The following is a 20,113-nucleotide window of genomic DNA, read 5'->3' as shown; positions in this document are numbered from 1 at the left end:
TAGCCCAATATAATGTTACCTTTAGAACATTATACTGGTGGCTCTTCTGTGTGGAGCCCTGTTGTGGTGAAGTTGTCCAGACTACCAGGTGCATGTCCTAAGACTTTCCCAAAGCACATTTCTCTGCCTTCAGTAGGATCATCCTAATGAAGGATGCTTACATTGGCATCAGAGGTGGTGTTCAGCAGGTTCTGACCAGTTCTGGAGAACCAGTAGCGGAAATTTTGAGTAGTTCAGAGAACCGGCAAATACCACCTCTGACTGGAGATTTTACAGTATCCTCCCCCTGCCACACCCACCAAGCCATGCCCACAGAACCGGTAATTTAAAAAAATTGAATCCCATCACTGATTGGCATATAGCAAAAGGAGATTCCTTCAGCCTTCAGCTCCCATCCCTTCCGTAGAAGAAAAATCTTTACCTTTAAAATTTAAGAAAGAAGCCATGTGCCAGGGTTTGGAACAGAATTAAGCAATATTAAACTAATTTGTTCTGATCTATACAAATCTGAAAGATCCAGAAAGGCAAGCAAGAAATGTTCAAGAATCTGTTTATTTCCAAGGAATGGGTTTGAGCTAGAAATATTGCGTAAGATTAATTTTAATTGGGAAGATACATCAGTAAGTTTTATGTCTCTAATATCCCTTATACGTATTTCTCTGATGAGCACTTAGCAATTGTGTGTCTTAGGTAATTGTCCAATAGTCTACTCAGAATTGTAGGTTTTTCCATTAGCAATTCTCTTGAGACCCTGTCTCACTGCCCTTTGTTTTTATTTCCTCCATGAGATGGTTCTGCACGACTAAAGTTTAAAAAAGAGTGTTTACTTTTTTGTTTTCCCCTTTTCCCCCCCAATATAATTTTGTTTATATTTTATGAGATTGTTCATAAAAAAGCAGGCTGATTTCCTCATGTCACAAGGTCAGAAAACGGCACTATAAAAATATTTCATTTTTGTTAGGTTTACATTTTTGTAAGGTATAGAGGTTGCTAGTGCCCAATATATCTCAGATACCAGGGGAACAATACCAGGTTAAAGCACCCCGCAGAAGATATGTGGTTGCAACAGTAACTACAAAGCTATTAAAAGGCAGAACTGGAACCAGTGTGGGGGCTTCTGGCAATAGAGGCTTAAAATCGTTCAGTGACGCACAATTAGGAAAGGGGAGATTGTAGACTGCATGAAATGAACCACCCAGCGTACAAAAATGAGTGGCAACAGGAGAAAGGAAATAAGTCATAGAAGTTATAGAATAACAAAGTTGGAAGAGATCTTGGAGGTGTTCTAGTTCAACCCCCTCCTTGAGCAGCAGACCCTAGTCTACTCTGGACAAATGGTTGTCCAACCTCTTCTTGAAAATCTCCAGTGATGGAGCATCCACAATTTCTGGTGACAAACTGTTCCACTGATTAATTGTTGTGTCTGGAAATTTCCCCTTAATTCTAGGCTGGATCTCTCTTCAATAATCTTCTACCCATTACTTCTTGTCCTGCTTTGGAGAATAGGTTGACCCCCTCCTCTTTGTGGCAGTTCCCATTGGAAGACCTCTAGTCCTTCTCTTTGCTAGATTAGACATACCTCGTTCCATTCATCATTCTGTTTAGCCTCCAGACCCCTAATCATCTTTGCACTGTTTGAGTCTCAATATCTTTTTTGGATCAGCATGGTCAAAACTGGACGCAGTATTTCAAGTGTGGTCTTACTGATGCAGAACAGGTAGGGTCAGCTTACAACCATTTGTTTAATGACTGTTCAAAGTTACAACGACACTAGAAAAAGTGACATGACTATTTTTCACATTTATGACTGTTGCAGCACCCCCATGGTCACGGTAAGTTCCTTTAATTTGAAATGAATGCAGAAACCAAATAGCCTATGACTACAAGGGGATCTACTCCTTATTGCTGCAGACCATTAATTTATTTAATGTATTGGTCATCCACTTCCCAAACAACTTTGGGAGGCTTTTAAGTATGCATGTATGTATGTATGTATGTATGTACGTATGTATGTATGGTATTCAGCTTTGTTCGGGTATTTTCCCACGTCATTATGGTTGTGCTTTTAAATACATGTAAGTACCTGCGAAAACTTAAGAGAAAAATATATATATATATAAAATTTGTTTTCGTAGATTGTCACAGGTACAGGTATGTAGGTCTAGGTGTGTTCGGGTCTTTTCCTGTGTAAGATTAAGAATATCTTGGCGACGTTTCGGCGAGGTCCCACTCGCCATCCTCAGGCTGGTGCTTTCAGCTTCGTGCCAGTGCAAGCAGTGTGTGATCTGAGTTGCCGTCTTTCTATAAATACTGGTGGTGGGGGCTAGTGTGCTGGGCTGGTTGGCTGAGCTGCTGCCTCTTGATTGGTTGATGGAGTTGATGTTGGTATAATGGGCTGCTGTGTGATGGCCTTGTGAGTTTTGTTGTGGAGATATCCTGGATCTTGTGCTGTAATCTCCTGGGTCGTTTGTTTTGTTGTGATCTTTTTTCCATTACCCTCTCGTGTTTTAACGGCTTGGGTAATGGATTGTGTGATGGGCTTGCGAGTTCTTTTGTTGTGGTATCCTGGGTCCTGCAGTGTAATCTCCTGGGTCGTTTGTGTTTTGATCTCTTTTCCATTAGTCTCCTGTGTAGTAACGGCTTGGGTAATGGGTTGTGTGATGACCTTGTGAGATTTATTCCTGTGTTATCCTTGATCTTGTGCTGTAATATCCTGGGTCATTTGCTGTGTTGCAACTTCTTGAGATCTTGTGGTGTAATTTCCTGAGTTTTCTGATGTGATGTCCTGAGTGGGTGGCTGTGATGTAGCATTCTGGGTTTTAGTCTGGCTTCAAGTTTGGGGTCTGGGTCTGTGTTCTTGGCATGTGTCAGCTTGTTTGGTTTTGGGGTCGGGGGGTGAGACAGCTGGCGAAGCAGCCGTGGTCTGTTTTCTGGATGGTGGTTGTCCTTCGTTTATAGGATGGGCTTGGACCTGGGTCTGATGAGGGGGATTGGTGGTGGTGTCCTGTGTTATTTCTGGTCTGGTGTTGGTTTTCGTGGTTGGGACTCGTTTGTTGGTGAGGGCTAGCTTCCAGATGTCTGGTAGGTGGGAAGTATCATCCCGTCTATTCATGTTATGGGGTTGTTTCTCTATCTCAATGGCTCTCCTGATTATTCTCTTGCTGGAGTGTTCAGCGTTGTATATTAATTTGGTTCCCTCGAAATTAATTTCATGTCCTGTGGCTTTAAGGTGCTGGAAGAGGGAGGAAGTATATTTTCTTCTCTTCTGACTGCGTTTTTGTGTTCTGCGATGCGTGCATTTATTTTCCTGTTGGTTTGTCCAATGTATGTGGCTGAGCAATTGTTGCATGGTATTTCATAAACTCCTTGGTTTTCTAGCTGGATCTTGTCTTTGGGGTTTCTTAGGATGTTGGCTATTTTTTCATCAGTGCCGAAGGCTGTCCCCGATATTGTGTTTGTGGAGAATTTTGCTGATTTTATCTATGGTGCCTTTGATGTAGGGGAGGAGTGCGATACCGTTGTCTTGTTCTGTGTCTTTGTTTGGGGGGGTATCTCTTTTCAGATTAGATTGGTGATAGTGTTTCTTTGGAATCCATTGGAAATTAATACGTTAGTGAGTGTGTGTTCTCAGGTGGTCTTTGTCAGCTAGGCGTTTGGTTCTGGATATAAGGGTCTTGGCTATGGAGTTGATCTCTGCAGGGTGGTGATGGGATTGTGCATTTAGGTAGCGGTTGGTGTGTGTGTTTTTTCCAGTAGCTGGTGTGTCCTAGGGAGCCACTGGTTTTTTTGTAAATTAGGACGTCCAGGAAGAGACGTTTGTTGTTGGTTTCTGTTTCCATGGTAAATTGTATTTTGGGGTATAGGTTGTTAAGATGTGTGAGGAAGTTGTCCAGTTTTTCTTTCCCATGTGGCCAAATTACAAAAGTATCATCTACATATCTGAGCCAGAATTTGGGTTTGTGTTCAGGTTTGTCTAGAGCGTTGGTTTCAAAGAGTTCCATGTATGTTAGTGATGGTGGATGAGAGGGGTGATCCCATGGGTGCTCCTTCTTTCTGTTTGTATCTTTGTGCATTGTAGATTAAGTATGTGTTGGTTCAGCAGTGGTTGGTCAGATCTAGGATGTGTTTGGCGGGGGTTGTATTTGTTTTGGATGGCTGTCAAGGCTTCTTTGATGGGTACTTGGGTGAAGAGGGATATGAGATGAGATTCTGCCAAAACGTTGCTACAACTTTAAAAGCACAACTATAATGACATGGGAAAATACCCAAACAAAGCTGAATACCATACATGTAAGTACCTGTGAAAACTTAACTATATCTATATCTATATATCCCTCCCCTCCATCCCTCCCTCCGTTTCTCTATCTCTGTCTCCATCTGTTTCTCTCTCTGTCTTCCTCCCTTCCTCACTCATTCCCTATCAATCCCTCTATTGATACAAAAGATAATTTCTCAGTGTAGCAGTGTAATTAATGTCCCATTTTTAAAAGGCCTCAAATGCAAATAGGAAAGTGTTTTTTTTTAAAGAACAACTTCAGTTATATATCTCATAAACTGGTATTACTGCTTCAATGAATATTTCTTAAATTCATTAATCTTCTCAAAAATACTAGACTCTCACAATTAAAAGTAATGACAAATATAATACCTGTAAATCAAATACCAGGGAAACTCAAGTGTGATGCAGTTAAATTACTAGACAAGGGCATACTTAATCTGAACTTTTTAACTGTCTGACCTTATTCCCTCAGAGTTAATATTTGCTAGGCCTTTGCATGTAAAGTTAGCTTGAACTGAAGCACAACGACAACATTTCAAAGTGTAATCAAAAGGACTGTTTGTACATTTCTGTTTTCCCTGGAACAGTTATGTAATCACAGTCAGAAACCTGGCACAGCCTCACATCTGCAACTTGAGTTGTGTCCTGATCAGACTAATCATCACTGAATGTTTTTGATTAACAGGCAAATGGAGCTTCTGAATTTGCATAGTTGCAAGAGAACTATGCAATATTAGTTTCGCAACACAACAGACTACAGTTACTGAAACATAGGACTGATTCACTCTAACATGACAACATGAAGTTGCTATGCAACAATGGAGCCTCCTGGTTTATCTAACTTAAGTGCGATGAATCTGAGAAACAGAGGGCTGGAAGGGACCACAACATTGCCTGTCCTCTTAGTATAATGATTAGAATGTTGGATAAGAATTGCTCGAGTCCCAGGTTCAAATCCAATTCAGTCATGAAACTCAGTGGGTGGCTTTGGCTGCATGTACACTATTTTTTATTAAATAATTTTTATTTGCTTGCCTTGGCAGTTAAAAAGACAGCTTTAAATATTTTAAATAAAATTATCGACGAGGTTCTTTAATCTTTCAGTATATACATCTGTGCCAGATACACACAATTTCTGCCATTTTGCAAGCCATGCAATATTGCCATATAAAATACACTAATAGCTTTATTTCAAGCAATGTAATATTGAAATTGAAAGTCACAGTAATAGTTCCATTTAATGGTACATCTTTTTAGCAAACGTTAATGATAATATTCATGCTTGAGTATTCAAGTTTCAGTCCGTCTATCTTTATTTCTCTTCTAGAGAGATTTAAGCCCTGTCTCCAAGCACAGAGTAACCAAACCTATTAAAAATAGGAGTTAACATCAAATCAAAATAACAGATTTATTCAAGGGAATACCACATTCCATGTGTTACGTTCATTAGAATGCCAATAATACAAGGATTAAGAAATTGGTTTTGATTTCACTCAATTTTAACTTGCAAGAAAAAAATAATAATTAGCATGTCTCCTACGTTCCAGTTTCCAAAAATGTTTCCTATAACCCTTATTGGGATTTGTAATGTATTCATTGCTCTTGTTCGTCTTTGTTTGTCTTTCATACAGGAAACCAATGTACAGAAGTATAAGTTTCTTCCTCACTCACTACAAACAACCCCCATCCATGGACTGGCATCGGTCTGTGGCATACCAGAAACTGAGGAGCGCAAACAAGCAAAGCCCTATTCGCAGGATGCAGGCAGCACGTGAAATCCCATACATTCCATGGAAAATTGCCTCTCCACGGAACTGTTCCCTGTTGCCCAAAAGGTTTGGGGCCACTGCTCTATAATCATTATCTATTCCAGAGGTCTCCAAACTTGGCAACTTTAAGACTTGTGGACTTCAACTCCCAGAATTCCTCAGTCAGCTTCCTCAGCCAGAATTCTGCCGAGTTTGGGGACCCCTGATCTATTCTATGTCATTTCAGGAGAGAGAATGCACAATTCATTATACTGATATCTTGCTTGCTACATCATTGGCTGTGTTGGCTGGCAAATCCACTTAGAGGAGGTTACAGTTTTCTCAGCCTCCTTCATTTGTAGTATGTGGTGGTAATGGTACTATTTCATACAGTAGCCATCCTGAACTTCATTGAACTTGAATATTTGTCAATGGAATTGAATATTCTTCTCACTTCTGGCCATCCTGGGATAATGGCAAATCTAATCTGACAAATATGACTGATATCATAAAGATATTACTAACCAGAATGCTTTCTAAATATAATTAAAGTGCATGGAAATAGTTTCTAGCACTAAAAATAATCCTATGAAATTTCTATGAAAACTAACTTAAAATCAGGAGGTCCATTCAATCAAAGGAACCATTTGAAAAGGAGAAAAATGTGTTTACATGTGACTCCATTGAGCAAACTCTGGCTCCAAATCAATTTCAAATTAACACTGGTATCAATAAAGACTCATTTATTATCCAGTTGTGCTTTGTAGATGGCATCCAATTTTAACTGGTTTATACTGAAAGAGAATACAGTATTCACATTTATTTTTCAAATCAGTGTTGAATTTTATTTTATTTTTGTGCCTTTATCCAATTGGCTTTGTGCCTAAGGTAGAACCAGAACTCAGTCTCCTGATTTATAGTCTGGTGCCTTAAACAATACACCAAACTCGCTTTCAACTTATCAATTTGATTAAATCTATTTAACAGAACTCTTTAGCAGTGTATTTGGTCTCTAAAACTTGATTGTATCGTGTCTCAGGCCTCCCAACTATTCAAAAGTCACTCCCTCTGCAGTAACTTTTGCAAACATTTTTGACTGAGCCTGTTCTAAAATGATGTTATCTTTCTCCACAATATAATCTGAGAGGTTATTTCAGCCTGGGTTAAGTCATCCAGGAAGGCATACATATTAAACTGTGGAAAACATCCCATTTGTAAATTCAGTTGGTGACCTATTTTGAAATTGATTTTGAATATATGCACGATTTGCAGTTCCTCCATACCACAGTGAGTTGAAAATTTATTAAATCCAATATAAGCATCAAGCTGTCAGATGCAGGCAAACTTTCCTCTTTATTTTCCTTAGAGCCTTCTATCAAGTTTTCCCCACTCCCTCCCACAACTTGCAGGTTTACAGCTATGAGTTCATTGAATCACTGAACTGGCTCATTCTTATAACAGAACAAACTGTACCATACTGAGAAAGGAGTTGGCAGGGCTTTAACAAAAGATTCTCTTTCTACTTTTGGCAATATTTCTAGAGCCAAGATACAAAATGTCAAGGGAGGTCAAGTCAAACAGCAGGTATAAACTTAAGAAAGGTAGCGAGCAGAGGTAAATGACAGCCCACCCATTTGTTTTTTGGACAATAAAGCTGAAAGGAAACCAATCGTTTGTGGATCTGACACTTCCTGGTATATGAATGGTTGTAGAAATCCCATTTTTTTTCAAGTATTGGTAGGAATGGGGGGGGGGATTCATTTCTGTCAAGAAAATAACATGGACACATCGAAGTAGTTACAAAGACTTCACATTTTAAGAGTTTTGACAGAATGATTATGATCTCCAACAGGATCAGAAAACTCTTTCCTGCTGATGTGCTATTGTAACATTCCTAGAACTTAACAAATTGTGACAGTTGAGTAATTTCAAGTCTTCCTAACCCAGACTCTCCAGATATCATAGAATTAAAGGTAGTCTTAGACTTACAGTTTGTTTAGTGACCGTTCAAAGTTACAATAGCACTGAAAAAAAGTGACTTATGACCGTTTTTCACAGTTACAACCTTTGCAGCATCCTCATGATCATGTAATGAAAATTCAGGTGCTTGGCAGCTGGTTCATATTTCTGACCGCTGCCAAGTCCAAGGTCATGTTGCGACATTTTGACAAAGTCAATGGGAAGATCAATAGGGTTACGAACTAATCAACTGCAGTGATTCACTTAACAACTGGCAAAACAAATCATAAAATGAAGCAAAACTCACTTAAGAAATGCTTCATTTAACAACAGAACCTTTGAGCTCAATTGTGGTCATAAGTCAAGGACTATCTGTGCATCTTTCAAGATCCTCAGGAAGCTTTGAAAGGACCAAATTAGAAAAAAGTGGGTTTTTCTCTGTTACTATCAGCAAGAATAAAGACCATGCGGTGGCAATGTTTATAAGAAAGATACTTAACTTTTATTTACTGAAACCTAAGGAAAAGAAAGATGGTCAGGACTAGGCTATTTTTCTTCAGCATGTGAAACTCAGAAGAAACTCATTAGTTTCCTCATTTGTTCAAGAGCTTAAAAATTAGTATTTTATCATATTGATTTTTCTGACTCCTCCTCAATCCCTTTTAATGTTAGAATGCACTTACATTGGATTCTCCAAATGATAAAAACACCCCAAAGGTGTACCTAAATAAATAAATGTGCAGGTCAGTAAGCTGGAAAAGAACCAGAACCTGCTCGATTAAAATATTATTTATCAAAGTGAAACTGACAGTTCTCTTAACTAAACTCAGCAATGAGTCCCTATGGAGACTGGATGTATACAAATGAAAAAAATCCGAAATAGCTAAACAACAAACTTTACCAAATTATTTTCTTCTTGCTCTGCGGCTACCACTTTCCATGCTGTTTCACATATCGTGCTATGACATGGTTCACTGAATAAGCCAAAGCTATCTGAGCTCACATAACTTATTAGACAAACAACAATAAAAGGCAATATAATATAAAGATAAAGTTATCAATGAAGGACAGTTCGTTGGACGAAGGCAGATATAACCAAGCAAGTGAATTATCCTAATCTAGGTATATCTGTTTTAAAAGGCAGGAAATCTAAGTGGGACTTGAAGTTCATTTAATTGTTACTGAAGAATCTAAGGGAAATGGATAATACTCATTTTAAGTAAAAAGATATTTTAATATAACATTTTATTGTAAGGGTTTGGTAACATTAACATTTGTTGATAACTACAGCAAAATTTGTTGCTGATAACTATATAGGACACATAATTTTCTTGGAAATAACAGAGATGAATTTTGCTTTTGGCAAGTCAGTGAAAGTCAAATTAAGTGGTAGTAACTTCTTTTCACAAAGGTTTACTGCATCTCTAAATCTTTTTAAAGATCCCTTCAAAAGAGAAAAAAAGGGTGGGACTTCCGTTGACAAGATATGGGCGAACGGAGGTGCTGAATCTCGCTCTGCGTTTCACGCTATCTCCTCTTGCTGTTGGAGTGACCATTAGGGGTGCACGCATCTTGTAGAGAAGCGTGCCAGTGTGGGGAGACTCAAGTCATGGTGTGGAAAAGGTGATTTTCATCGCGACGTAGAGAAACCCTGTGGAGACTGACATCAAGAGACTGTCAGTAATGGCGGTCCTAAAGTCTTGATCGTTGCATACAAGAGGAAGCGAGTGAGTGACAGACTGTGATGAACGAAGAGTGCAAGTGAAAGAATTTGTGATCCTGATTGAGCGTTGAATATTGGAGAACCTTAGTTGGAGCGAAGCCCAAAACAGCGGCCAAAGCAGATACGAGCGGCGGCAAAAGCGAAAGGACTCGTGAGACGGAAGAGGGTAAGGACGTGAGCGATCGGACAGAGAAGATAAGAGAATCCGAGGGATCTGAACGACTGACAATAATTGGGGGAGAAAAAAATAAGAAAGAAAGAACAACAAATTTAATTTAAGGGAACTCTGAAAGATTTGAATTGTGGATTTTGGGGGAAATTGGAAGGACGAACTTGAGATGGGGGGAGATTTGAAGTAAGGAATTAAATAGTCTTATTACAACTTTAAATATTCCACGGACAAAACTGAATAATTTACTGGTCTCTTTTTGGACTATTGGACTGGAGCTGTAGTAAGTAGAGAAGATTTATTAAAGAAAGAGACTATATCAATCTAAAGATTGACTTGTAAGACTTTTAAACGAAAGGAGAAATGGCTACAGCGGAAAGTGCAGTGAGACAGTGAAATCAGAGACATTACTCAGCAAGTCTGTGCTTCCGGTGCGCTCGGTGAAGGAATCTCGAAGAACTGAACAATTATATTAAGACACTTTAAGCCTTTAAACTTTGCGGATTGCAATAATTATTTCTTGACACCAACTCAACTGGTTTTTGAATGTGGTAAACGTAATTTATATATGATTTGATACATTAGTAAATATTGAAGTTTATATTTGGTTATAACACAAAAAGGGGAGCTGATAATTAATTATTTAGGAATAGATATTTGATTGTAGGCGTTGATTAGATTGAATTAAATAATTGATTGTGATTACTACAGATTAACTAATTGATTATTGTATAGCAAGGTTGATATATTTTCATTTAGATTTGTAAGTATTTGAAATATTATTTTATAACGCTATTTTGAGATTAGGGATTCTATAGCACTTATAGATATACAGGTTAATAGTACTTAAATTTAAATAGAGGAATTTGATATATTATTAAGATCTACAAATCCAGGGATCTGATTTAGAAATTAGCTTTAAAATTGTTCTGGAGAATATATATATTGACAAGAGAGGTTAATCCTGTAACATATCATATTAATTAGTGCAGTGGCCATATATAACTGATATTCTCAATAGTGAATATTAATTTGGGACAACATATTTAGTATAATACAAAAACAAAAACAAACTTTACAAAAGAGGAAAAAAAGGGCTAAAACTCTTCCACTTCATTCCATCACATTATTGTTCCATCTTACTACAGCTAAGTTACCCACCCCTTTCTCAAATTGTAACAAGAATGACAAAGAAAAATCTCTCTCAGAATCTTGACTTCAGAATAATGCGCATGAAGTACTATATAAGTAATTAGCATTACAAGCTAATGAATGAAGCATGTTGCTCAATCTTCACAACTTTAAGGTGTTGAACTTCAACTCACTGCTTAAAGTTGTCATGGTTGAAAAATACTATCCCCGCCCTCATCCAATGCTTAAATAGGGATGTTTGAGTTGAATTGCTTAACTCATGGAATTTTGAAACAGGTACTATTACTATTCCTTAAGAATTGTTTTCCCTAAATAGGAAACTGCTTTACTAAGTCAGGCCATTATATCAACATAACATAACACTCATCACTGTACACGCTAATAATGACTTTCTAGAGATTTAGGCATGGATTTAAGCAGGCCGGCCAGTGATGGAATCTAAGAATGTTTGTGTGCAAACATTCCATTGCGACTTAGTGATGAAGACTTTTCTTCTCAAAAAAAATATATATATATTGAGCTTATTCAACCTGCAAAATCTCACTTTACAGCAAAAAAGTAGCAAAAGTAGCAAAAAGTAGCAAAAAACCTAAAGTGAATAGTTTCAGTCACAGTTATGTCAGCTTGTAGGCAAAGCACTGAACAATGCTAACATTAGGATTTTCATTGAACATTAAGAATAAACTGGCAAGAAGACAGAGACAGGATTTTGTTCAACAATACATATGATAAGCAAGAGTGACACAGGCTTACCTGAACCTACCCCAGGGAGAGGGTCAGGTGCCCTATTATTTCATCCTTAGTTACCCTTAGGCTACAATGGAATAAAAATTATCATGCGGCTGGTTCTAACAACTGCTTTGGATTTTGCCATTATCTTTATTAAGTTTTGTGATTTAAGACTTTTCACATACCACCTTGGTCAGGGGTGGGATTCAAATTCCTTAACAACCGGTTCTGTGGGTGTGGCTTGGTGGTCACCTGACTGTATGGGTGTGGCTTGATGGTCATGGTGGGACGTGGTCAACTCGATGTCACTCACATGGAGGGGGTACCTCGCCTGGCTTCTCACCCCTCCCCTCCCAGCCAGTCCTCGCTTTGTCTTTCATGTTATGGTGAGAGAGAAAACTTTTTCAAAGACATCTTCCCCTTGATACTAGTCAATAAGATGAGATTTTGCTTTCAGAAGACCTGATTGACATTTCCAAATATTGTTTATCACCATTCTCTTGGCAAGACTGAGTGGAGAGATTTATAAAGAATAACAGAGTTGGAAGAGACTTCCAACTGGTGGTTTTCTAGTCCATCCCTGCTGAAGCATGAGACCCTATACTATTATGGATACATTTCTTCTTAAAAACCCACAATTTATGAAGGTATCCCATTTTTCTGATTAATTGTTCTCACTGTCAGGAAATTTCTTCTTATTTCTAGGTTGGATCTGTTGGATAAGTTTCCATCTCACAGTTACTTGCAGTTGAGCCAGGCACCACCTATTGTATACATTTTTTCTAGCCTGTGTAAAATCTTACTTTACTCTCCGTTAAATTGTTCTACAGTGGTATTCAGTTTACTACAATGATTTTTGGAAAATGCATTAAAGCTTGAAGACTATATCTCTGCTTATACTGTTAAAGATTGTTCTTTTTTAATATTAAAGCATACAGTCAAGCAAATATTTCCAATCCTACAATTGAAAACACATTTGAAAGGTACTTTCAAAGCAGTCAGTTAGTGGATGTCTTACCATCCTTTCTCTTCTTTTATTAAATCTTTCTGCTTTATATTTTTTCCCTTTGGCCTTATTGCAATATTCCATAATTTTCACAGATCCTTCACAAAGAACCATTTCTAATTTAACTGGAATACAAAACAATCTTTCTGGTCTGCAATTCCTTGACTCACACACACCCCTCAGCTCCTCAACACTTCTCAATGTTTTCCTTTCCTTTCCTTTCTATTATGTACAGAAATTTGCTTCTCTTTTACTTCTCATTTTCAAATTAACCCTCCTCTGATGCCTACACCTGCATTTAATTCAGGTAAACCCCAAAGACAATACTTCTTTCCTAAGTTGTCAAAATGGAAAGTGCTCCAAAGGAATTACTCAGGAGGGTGATATTAGCAATTCATAAACATAATTATCTTGCTCTGAGAAAAAATGGGGACTTAACTATTTAAGCAGTGCATGATTAACTGCATAGTATCAAAAGGCAGACGAATTGCTCATTGAGGCCAACAGTGATACAAGCAAAAATCTCTCTTCTTAGGAAAAGCTGTCTAATAAAAATGTACCCACATCTTCTCCTATTATAAAATCATCCTGGACAGCCGTGGAACTTCTTCCCCTCCCTCTTTTAGGAAGATTTACAAACAACTTTCATCCAGGTTTGCCCTGCAGCCTTGCCCACCCCCGCTGGTAGCTCTTGCCTGGGCAGCGGTTTGGCTTTACCTTGCCCAACCTTCCTCTCACAGCTGGTGACAGAGGGGAAAGCCAGCCCGCTCAGCTCCAACAATGCCCTGTGTGCTGAGTCCCAATCTGGGCCTCGCCATAACTCGGGGTGGTGGCGGTGGCATGCTCCAGTTGTTTTCATCAGCAAGAGGGGCTGCAGAGCCTCTCTTGCCGATGGGAAGGCTCTTGCCAAGAAGGCAAGTGGTGGAGGCTGTGGCGCGTCCCAGAACTTCTCGGCAGTGGGGAGTTTTCTTGGGCGGCTTCGGTGGCGGCAGCTGCGGCAGCAAAAGGTGATTGGAGGGGGAAGGTGAATGGCGTGGGTGGCAGTGCATCCTGGAACTGCACTGGCAGTGGGGAATTTCCTTGGGCAGTTGTGGCAGTGGCCCTTGCTGCAAAAGGTGAGTGGGGGGGAGGCGAGCAGCAGCAGTGGCGGTGCATCCCGGAACTGCACTAATGATGGGGAGTTTTCTTGGGCGGCTTCAGTGACAGTGGCAGCAGAGCACACCAATGGTGGGGCATTCCCCTGGGGGGGGGGCATTCCCCCGACCGGATCCAGCCACGGCAGCACCAGGGAGAGAAAAAGAATGTTCTCTTTTCTCCAAGCCAGCACAGCCATGGCCACGTGGCTTCTTCCTGGCCAGGGGGAGAAGGAGAACATTTTCTTCTCTCCCAGCCACCATGGCCATGGACACTCAGCTTCTTCCTGGCCAGGGGGAGAAGAACGTTCTCCCAGCCAGCGTGGCCAGGGCCATGCGGTGGGAGGCAGCTAGCTAGCTAGGTTGCAGCAAAGCAATCCAGGCAAGCCTGGGGATGAGGGGGGGACAATGCAGCGGGCTAGGACAGCCAAGGAGTCGATTTGACCGGGGGGACAATGCAGCGGGCTAGGACGGCCCAGGAGTCGATTCGACCGGGGCTTGCTCGTAGGCTCACTCAGCCAGGGAGATCAGGGTCATGGTGAAAGGCAGGCAGCAGTGGCAGGCAAAGGCAAGTTAGCAATGGTGAGCAAGATGAAGAATAACTGGGTGGGGCGGGGTGAGTAGGCAGGCAGGAAGGGGCAGGGCCAGCCAGTAGTATGATTTACCAGTTCTCTGAACTGTGCAGAATCATAACAAACGGTTCTACCAAACAGGTCTGAACCGGTAGAATCCTACCCCTTATCTTGGTTTTACTCTTAAACATATGCTTTGGATAACTTAAATAAAGTGCACAAGCAATGAAAAATCTATAGGCTAAGAGGAAATGATGGTCCCTTCCAAACAGAGAACAGTAAGGATGCAGCATCTTGTGATCCAGAAATATTTTTTTGAGTTCAATGCAATTTTATCTCCGATGAATATGTGCAGAGATATAGCCTCGCTGCTAAAACTCCTACTTATGTTGAAAGAAATGTGTCTGTAGTTGCTATCTTAAGAATAATGTTGGAGTCGGACTTTATCAGGAAGATAAAATCTAAAAACGTTGTTGAACTATTGACAAAAACACTTTGAAGATACCAGTTTGGTTTTAAAAGGACAGAAGGAGCTAACTTTGCTAAAGAGAAAAGAAAAGCAGATATCACCTACTTCAATGTATTTTCCCCCTATAGTCTTAATAGTGATTAAATTGACATAAAGAACATCTGTATAATAATGTTTCAACCAGTTAACTATAAATAAATGAAAAAGGAGAAATCAGAAAGTTTCTCCAATTATCAGTTTTTAAAAATATATATGTATAATGAAACATAACTACATTTTAAAAAATCTACAAATTAAAGCTGAAATGCATTGTATAATTATATATCATATACATACACACACACACACACACACACACACACACACATATAATATAAAATCATTTTAAGGAGAGAACAAGGCATCAAATAAAAAAATAGCAAAAGGAAAAATGTGATACCTGAAAAATAAATGATTTCTCAATCTAATGCTTTTCAAATTCTCTTTTTTTCCTTTTAGGCATCATAAGATCTCTTGTGTCTTGTCAGCTGCATCTCAACTTCAGCCCTGAAAACATTAATAAACTCCATTTTAATATAAAAATTATTACCATTTCAAAGACAAGTAACATTTTTTTTTATTTAAAGTTAAACATCAGAGTTTATTGTATATGTTATATATCAGAATTTATTGTATATGTTTTTGTAATTATCAATTTAAAATTATTTTAGTTTTCCTCCCATTTTGATAAATGTCACTGTATTTGCTATATTAGTTTTTTAAAAAATGGCAAATCAGTACAAAGATTCAAACATTTCTCCCCAGAATCATATTTCTGCTAATCATTTTTATATCATACATTTTGATTCAAGCTTTCTTTGAATTTACTTTTTCTACACACTTCCTTAACATACATTTTTTGAAATATATATAAAATGTATGTATCTTTATATACATGTTCTTTGCTCTGAAAACATCATCTTAAAATTCAGAAAGGTCAGAATACTAATTATTTATATTTTAATTCACAAATTGACTGAGGTGGTAATTGTTAGATAAATCTAAACTGAAATGTGAGTCAAATTATTTTCTTTCCCATTTCTGTTTGAAATCAGCCATACCCTTGACCTTAATGAACTCATCTGCAGGATAATTTGAAATACGCAAATAATTTTCTAGAAATATAACAGAGCATTTAGTCTGAACTCAGAATTCATGAGGAAAGAGAAATGAACCATCAGAGGGTGGAAATGCTTGATTCAAGCATAAAAGTAGTTTTGAATAGTAATCCGGTAATGCACTTAACTTTTATTTTTCTTCTTTTTGCATTTCTTACCTAGATGCCACTTTCTTTTTTATCTTTATCTACCTCCTTACTCCTTTTTTTCCCTACTTTCTGCATCGTTTTGTTATCAGGTTTTTCCTTCCTACTCTATAAACTAATTGGAGATTAACTTCCAAAGCATATATAGCAGGGAAAGAAGAACCTGAAATTGACAAGCAAACATAGATGCAACTGCAGTTAATACAAACTCCACTGGGCCTCTATTGACTTCCTATTATCTTGATAATTTGATACTTCATGATATGCACATAACTTGCTCTTCTCCTGTGACTGCACAAATTTTATTAAATGCTAAACAGAGAGAAGTTGAAATGTCTGAGCATTTTCTTCCAGTCTAATTGGATGGGGTTTGGGTTTTTTTTTTTTTTGTTGTTATCTATGGCTATCAGAAGTCTGCAGAGATTCTCAGTTATCCAGTCATGGTTGTCCCAAAGGTGCTTTTTCAGGAGGCAACTGGACTTTCTTGTTTTTTCTTTTGAAGACGTTTCGCTTCTCATCTAAGAAGCTTCTTCAGCTCTAACAGGACAGTGGGGAATGGAAGGATTTCTTCAAGGAATATAAATCCTTCCATTCCCCACCATCTTGTCAGAGCTGAAGAAACTTCTTGGATGAGAAGTGAAATGTTTTCGAAAGAAAAACAAGAAAGTCCAGGTGCCTCCTTGGAACTATGGCTATCTGATGAGTTTAAAATGTTGAAGTAGCTGTTATTTATTTAGTACATGGCATATCATACATGGACTAGCAATCTATATTAACGTTTCACTAGATTAGTAAAACACAATTAAATATAAATGCTAAAAAAATCTATGTTCAAATACCAGTGTCTCTAGGCCATCTAACCATTGAAGCGCATCATCATTTATATTAAAAAAACAAAAAACAGATACAAGACCTGTATACGCCCTCAATCTACAGTTTGATGTGGGATCTCTGTGTCAGATTTTCCTGGCTCTCAAAATACATGGCAATGAAGCAGATATTTTCACCATTCAAACCAAGATCAAATATATTCTAATTCCAAGAGACGCCAGCAAATTTCTCTTGGAGAGTTCTAAGCAGGATACAAAGGTGTCAGTCTTTCTTTCTCACTCCATCAAAGTGTGATAATCAGAAACAGTACCAGTAAATGCTCATGCTTAATTTCAATAGGGTGATTAGATATTAGAGACCACTGGGGTGATCAGAGGAGGCAGACTAAACTGAACAAGCATCAATTATTTAAATGCTACAAGCCAGCTGCTGCCCAGGTCATTTGCTTACTAAAATTCCAAATGCCACAACCAACTAGCCAAGCAATTGTTTAGATACTAAACTCATACAGCAAAAAATAAAAAAAATAAAACCTTTAGCTATAAATGTACAGCTTCAATTTTTATTCTGTATTGAGTGCTTCTTCTCTCCTTTTAAAATAGCAAATTAATGCTTTTTGTGCTCTGAACAATATGGTGTTTTTAAAAGTATCAATTTCTTGAGGCTTGAGGCTAAATATTACAAGAGTACATATAAAGGGGAAAAAACATTTCCTGATTATGAAAATGCAGAGGACTCCGATCACAATGATTTCATTTCTTGTAATATACACATATGAGATTTCTTAATGTAGATCATTGAGCAATATGTATTCATGGAGAGCTTCTCCTAAAGATTTAAAGTACAATTTCTAACTTAACAATTTTAAAACTAAAGTTCAGAGCACTAGGGAAAAAATTCACGGAAAATAGGGGTGGAGGAGATACATTAGGAATTAAATGAACTGCAAGTAGAAAGTCAACATGTCTGCAAGTTATTACAAACTATCTGGGAACCTCAACATAAACTCTATGGGCTAATAACAGTTTTCTTAGGCAAAAACTAGTCCACCAGATGTGAGCCATCCATTGACATACATCCTGGCAAACTCTCACAAGATAGAATACTGTTTTGAGATCATGCCTGCTTTTGACTATGGCAAGGAAAGGCAAAGAAGAGATATCTCCCACATCCAAACCCCTCAGAGACTGTAGTCCTTGTCCTGTTTATAATTTCCTAATTAAAGAGTAAGGAAGACATTGTTGCATCCCCTTAAATACAATATTGTTCACTGGTCACATTCAATATTGAAAACTATGCTGTTTCTGATCATGGATGCATCGTTAGCCTTCTCCATGAATGTTGCTCTAAAACCTCTTTAAAACATGCAGAGGAGGTGTTTGGTTAGGGCAATGAACACTTTATGATAATTACAGCCTGTGTAAGCACATGCTTTTCAAGGCTCTACTGAAGGTCTTACCAATCAGTGCAGTGGAATATTTCAACTTCCATTAGGAGACAACAGGCAGCTGTGATTTCGAACAGTGTAAGGAAGGGAAGGGAGAGGACAGTGTGACTGATGATATTTTACCCTTTTATAAAATGCTACACATATTTATTCAGTTAAGCTTTTATGAATGCTGCTTTTCTATAAAAAAGAAACCTCTACACAAAGGCTTAGCATTAATTTATTAGGTAATATTTGAATCTGGGTTGAAAGGGGGAAGGGATTTTATTATAAAGCATGTGAACAAAGACAACAAGTGAACTAGCATATATTACAGTGTGATGTAATGGAGGAATAATAAAACAGATAGCCCATGTAAACAGATTGGATCTGTAATGAAGTTTTCCATCTTGGCCCCATAAACCAAGAAAATAAATGCCCATCTCTTTACATTTGTTTGTGTTAGTTATACCTGATATATTATCATCCAGTGACTCAGTTCTTAAACTCTTAGATCTGCTAAGTCTGTATAATTTGCTGTCATTTGAAAACTTGATACTCTTTAATCTTACGCTCAAATCCAGGGCAATTATAAACATATTTAAGGAAACAGGAATACCAATATAGAGCCTTGCAAATTGTCATCCTTCACATTTTTGTAAACTATACATTTATTTTTACTCTAGGTCAATTGCAAGCAATTAGAAAAGCAATGGGAAACTAAGTATTAGCAGGATCAGTGGCAACTTAAATTCTGCTTCCATTATTTTTAAAAACAAATACAAAAGTATTGAGAGATTTCAGAATTCTCAACTAAATGTTGCAAGATATGGCCACAAAGCCTTTCAGTGAGATTAATAAAAATTGTGCAATATTTGGAAACTACTTGAAATTGAAGCCAAATAATTGGTAGAGAATGTCCAAAGCCTAAACATTTTGACAGTTCCTTTTTCCAGATTCTGACCTCTTAAATCACAAGTATGTTTACAGATGCTTTTAGTGAAGAACTTTGACAAATGTTTTTCATCAGTTCAAAATAAAATTGCTACTGACTAGAGGACAATTTCCAAGAAAATTAACCCAAGGTGATTTACTGCAGGATAAGCCTATTACATAAAAGTACAATAGTCCATGAGTTAGTGCCTATCATTTGAGCAATGTGTTGGAGATAAGGAACACCAGTTTAAAGAAGTGAGCTGAGGATCATATTGTACTGCAAAGGCCTCAGGAGACCAGGATGGAGATGGAAAGGCTCACAGATAACTTCTCTTCCCCTGGGAGGGCTTGACTGGGGCCCACGGGTATCACCTGAAACCCTGCTGTAGTTGCACTCCCTTCTGTTGAATAGTTCTGTTGAACTGCCTCTCTACGGCTGCATGTCTCCGCTTTTCTGCCCTCAACTCAGCCTGAGTTGCCTTCTTAGGGGCTAGAGCCTTAGCTCTCATTTTAGCAGCCACCTCCCTCTGGACTGATTGGATGCGTTGCCTATGACTTTTTCTCTTATTGGGTTTAAGAGACTGTTCCACTGCGGGGGGGACTCTGCCTGACCTTATCTTGCTCCATTTGAAGAATAAAGGCTCTTACGATGGAAAGAAACTGTTTGTAAGCCCCTTA

General features: G+C 38.2%; 1 protein-coding gene across 1 annotated transcript in view; it reads right to left on the bottom strand.

Annotated features, from left to right (window-relative positions):
- Positions 1-20,113, bottom strand: part of ZHX3 (zinc fingers and homeoboxes 3) — a 49,384-nt gene that overhangs the window by 7,323 nt on the left and 21,948 nt on the right. The window contains exon 2 of the mRNA XM_026697582.2: positions 15,379-15,485. The gene's annotated coding sequence lies outside the window, so the exon portion shown is untranslated. The remainder of the gene's footprint in view (positions 1-15,378; positions 15,486-20,113) is intronic.

Source organism: Pseudonaja textilis, chromosome 3 (assembly GCF_049901715.1).
Source record: "Pseudonaja textilis isolate UNSWEBS1 chromosome 3, rPseTex1.2, whole genome shotgun sequence".
Taxonomy (NCBI): Eukaryota; Metazoa; Chordata; class Lepidosauria; order Squamata; family Elapidae; genus Pseudonaja; species Pseudonaja textilis.
This window is presented reverse-complemented; position numbering and strand designations above follow the sequence as displayed.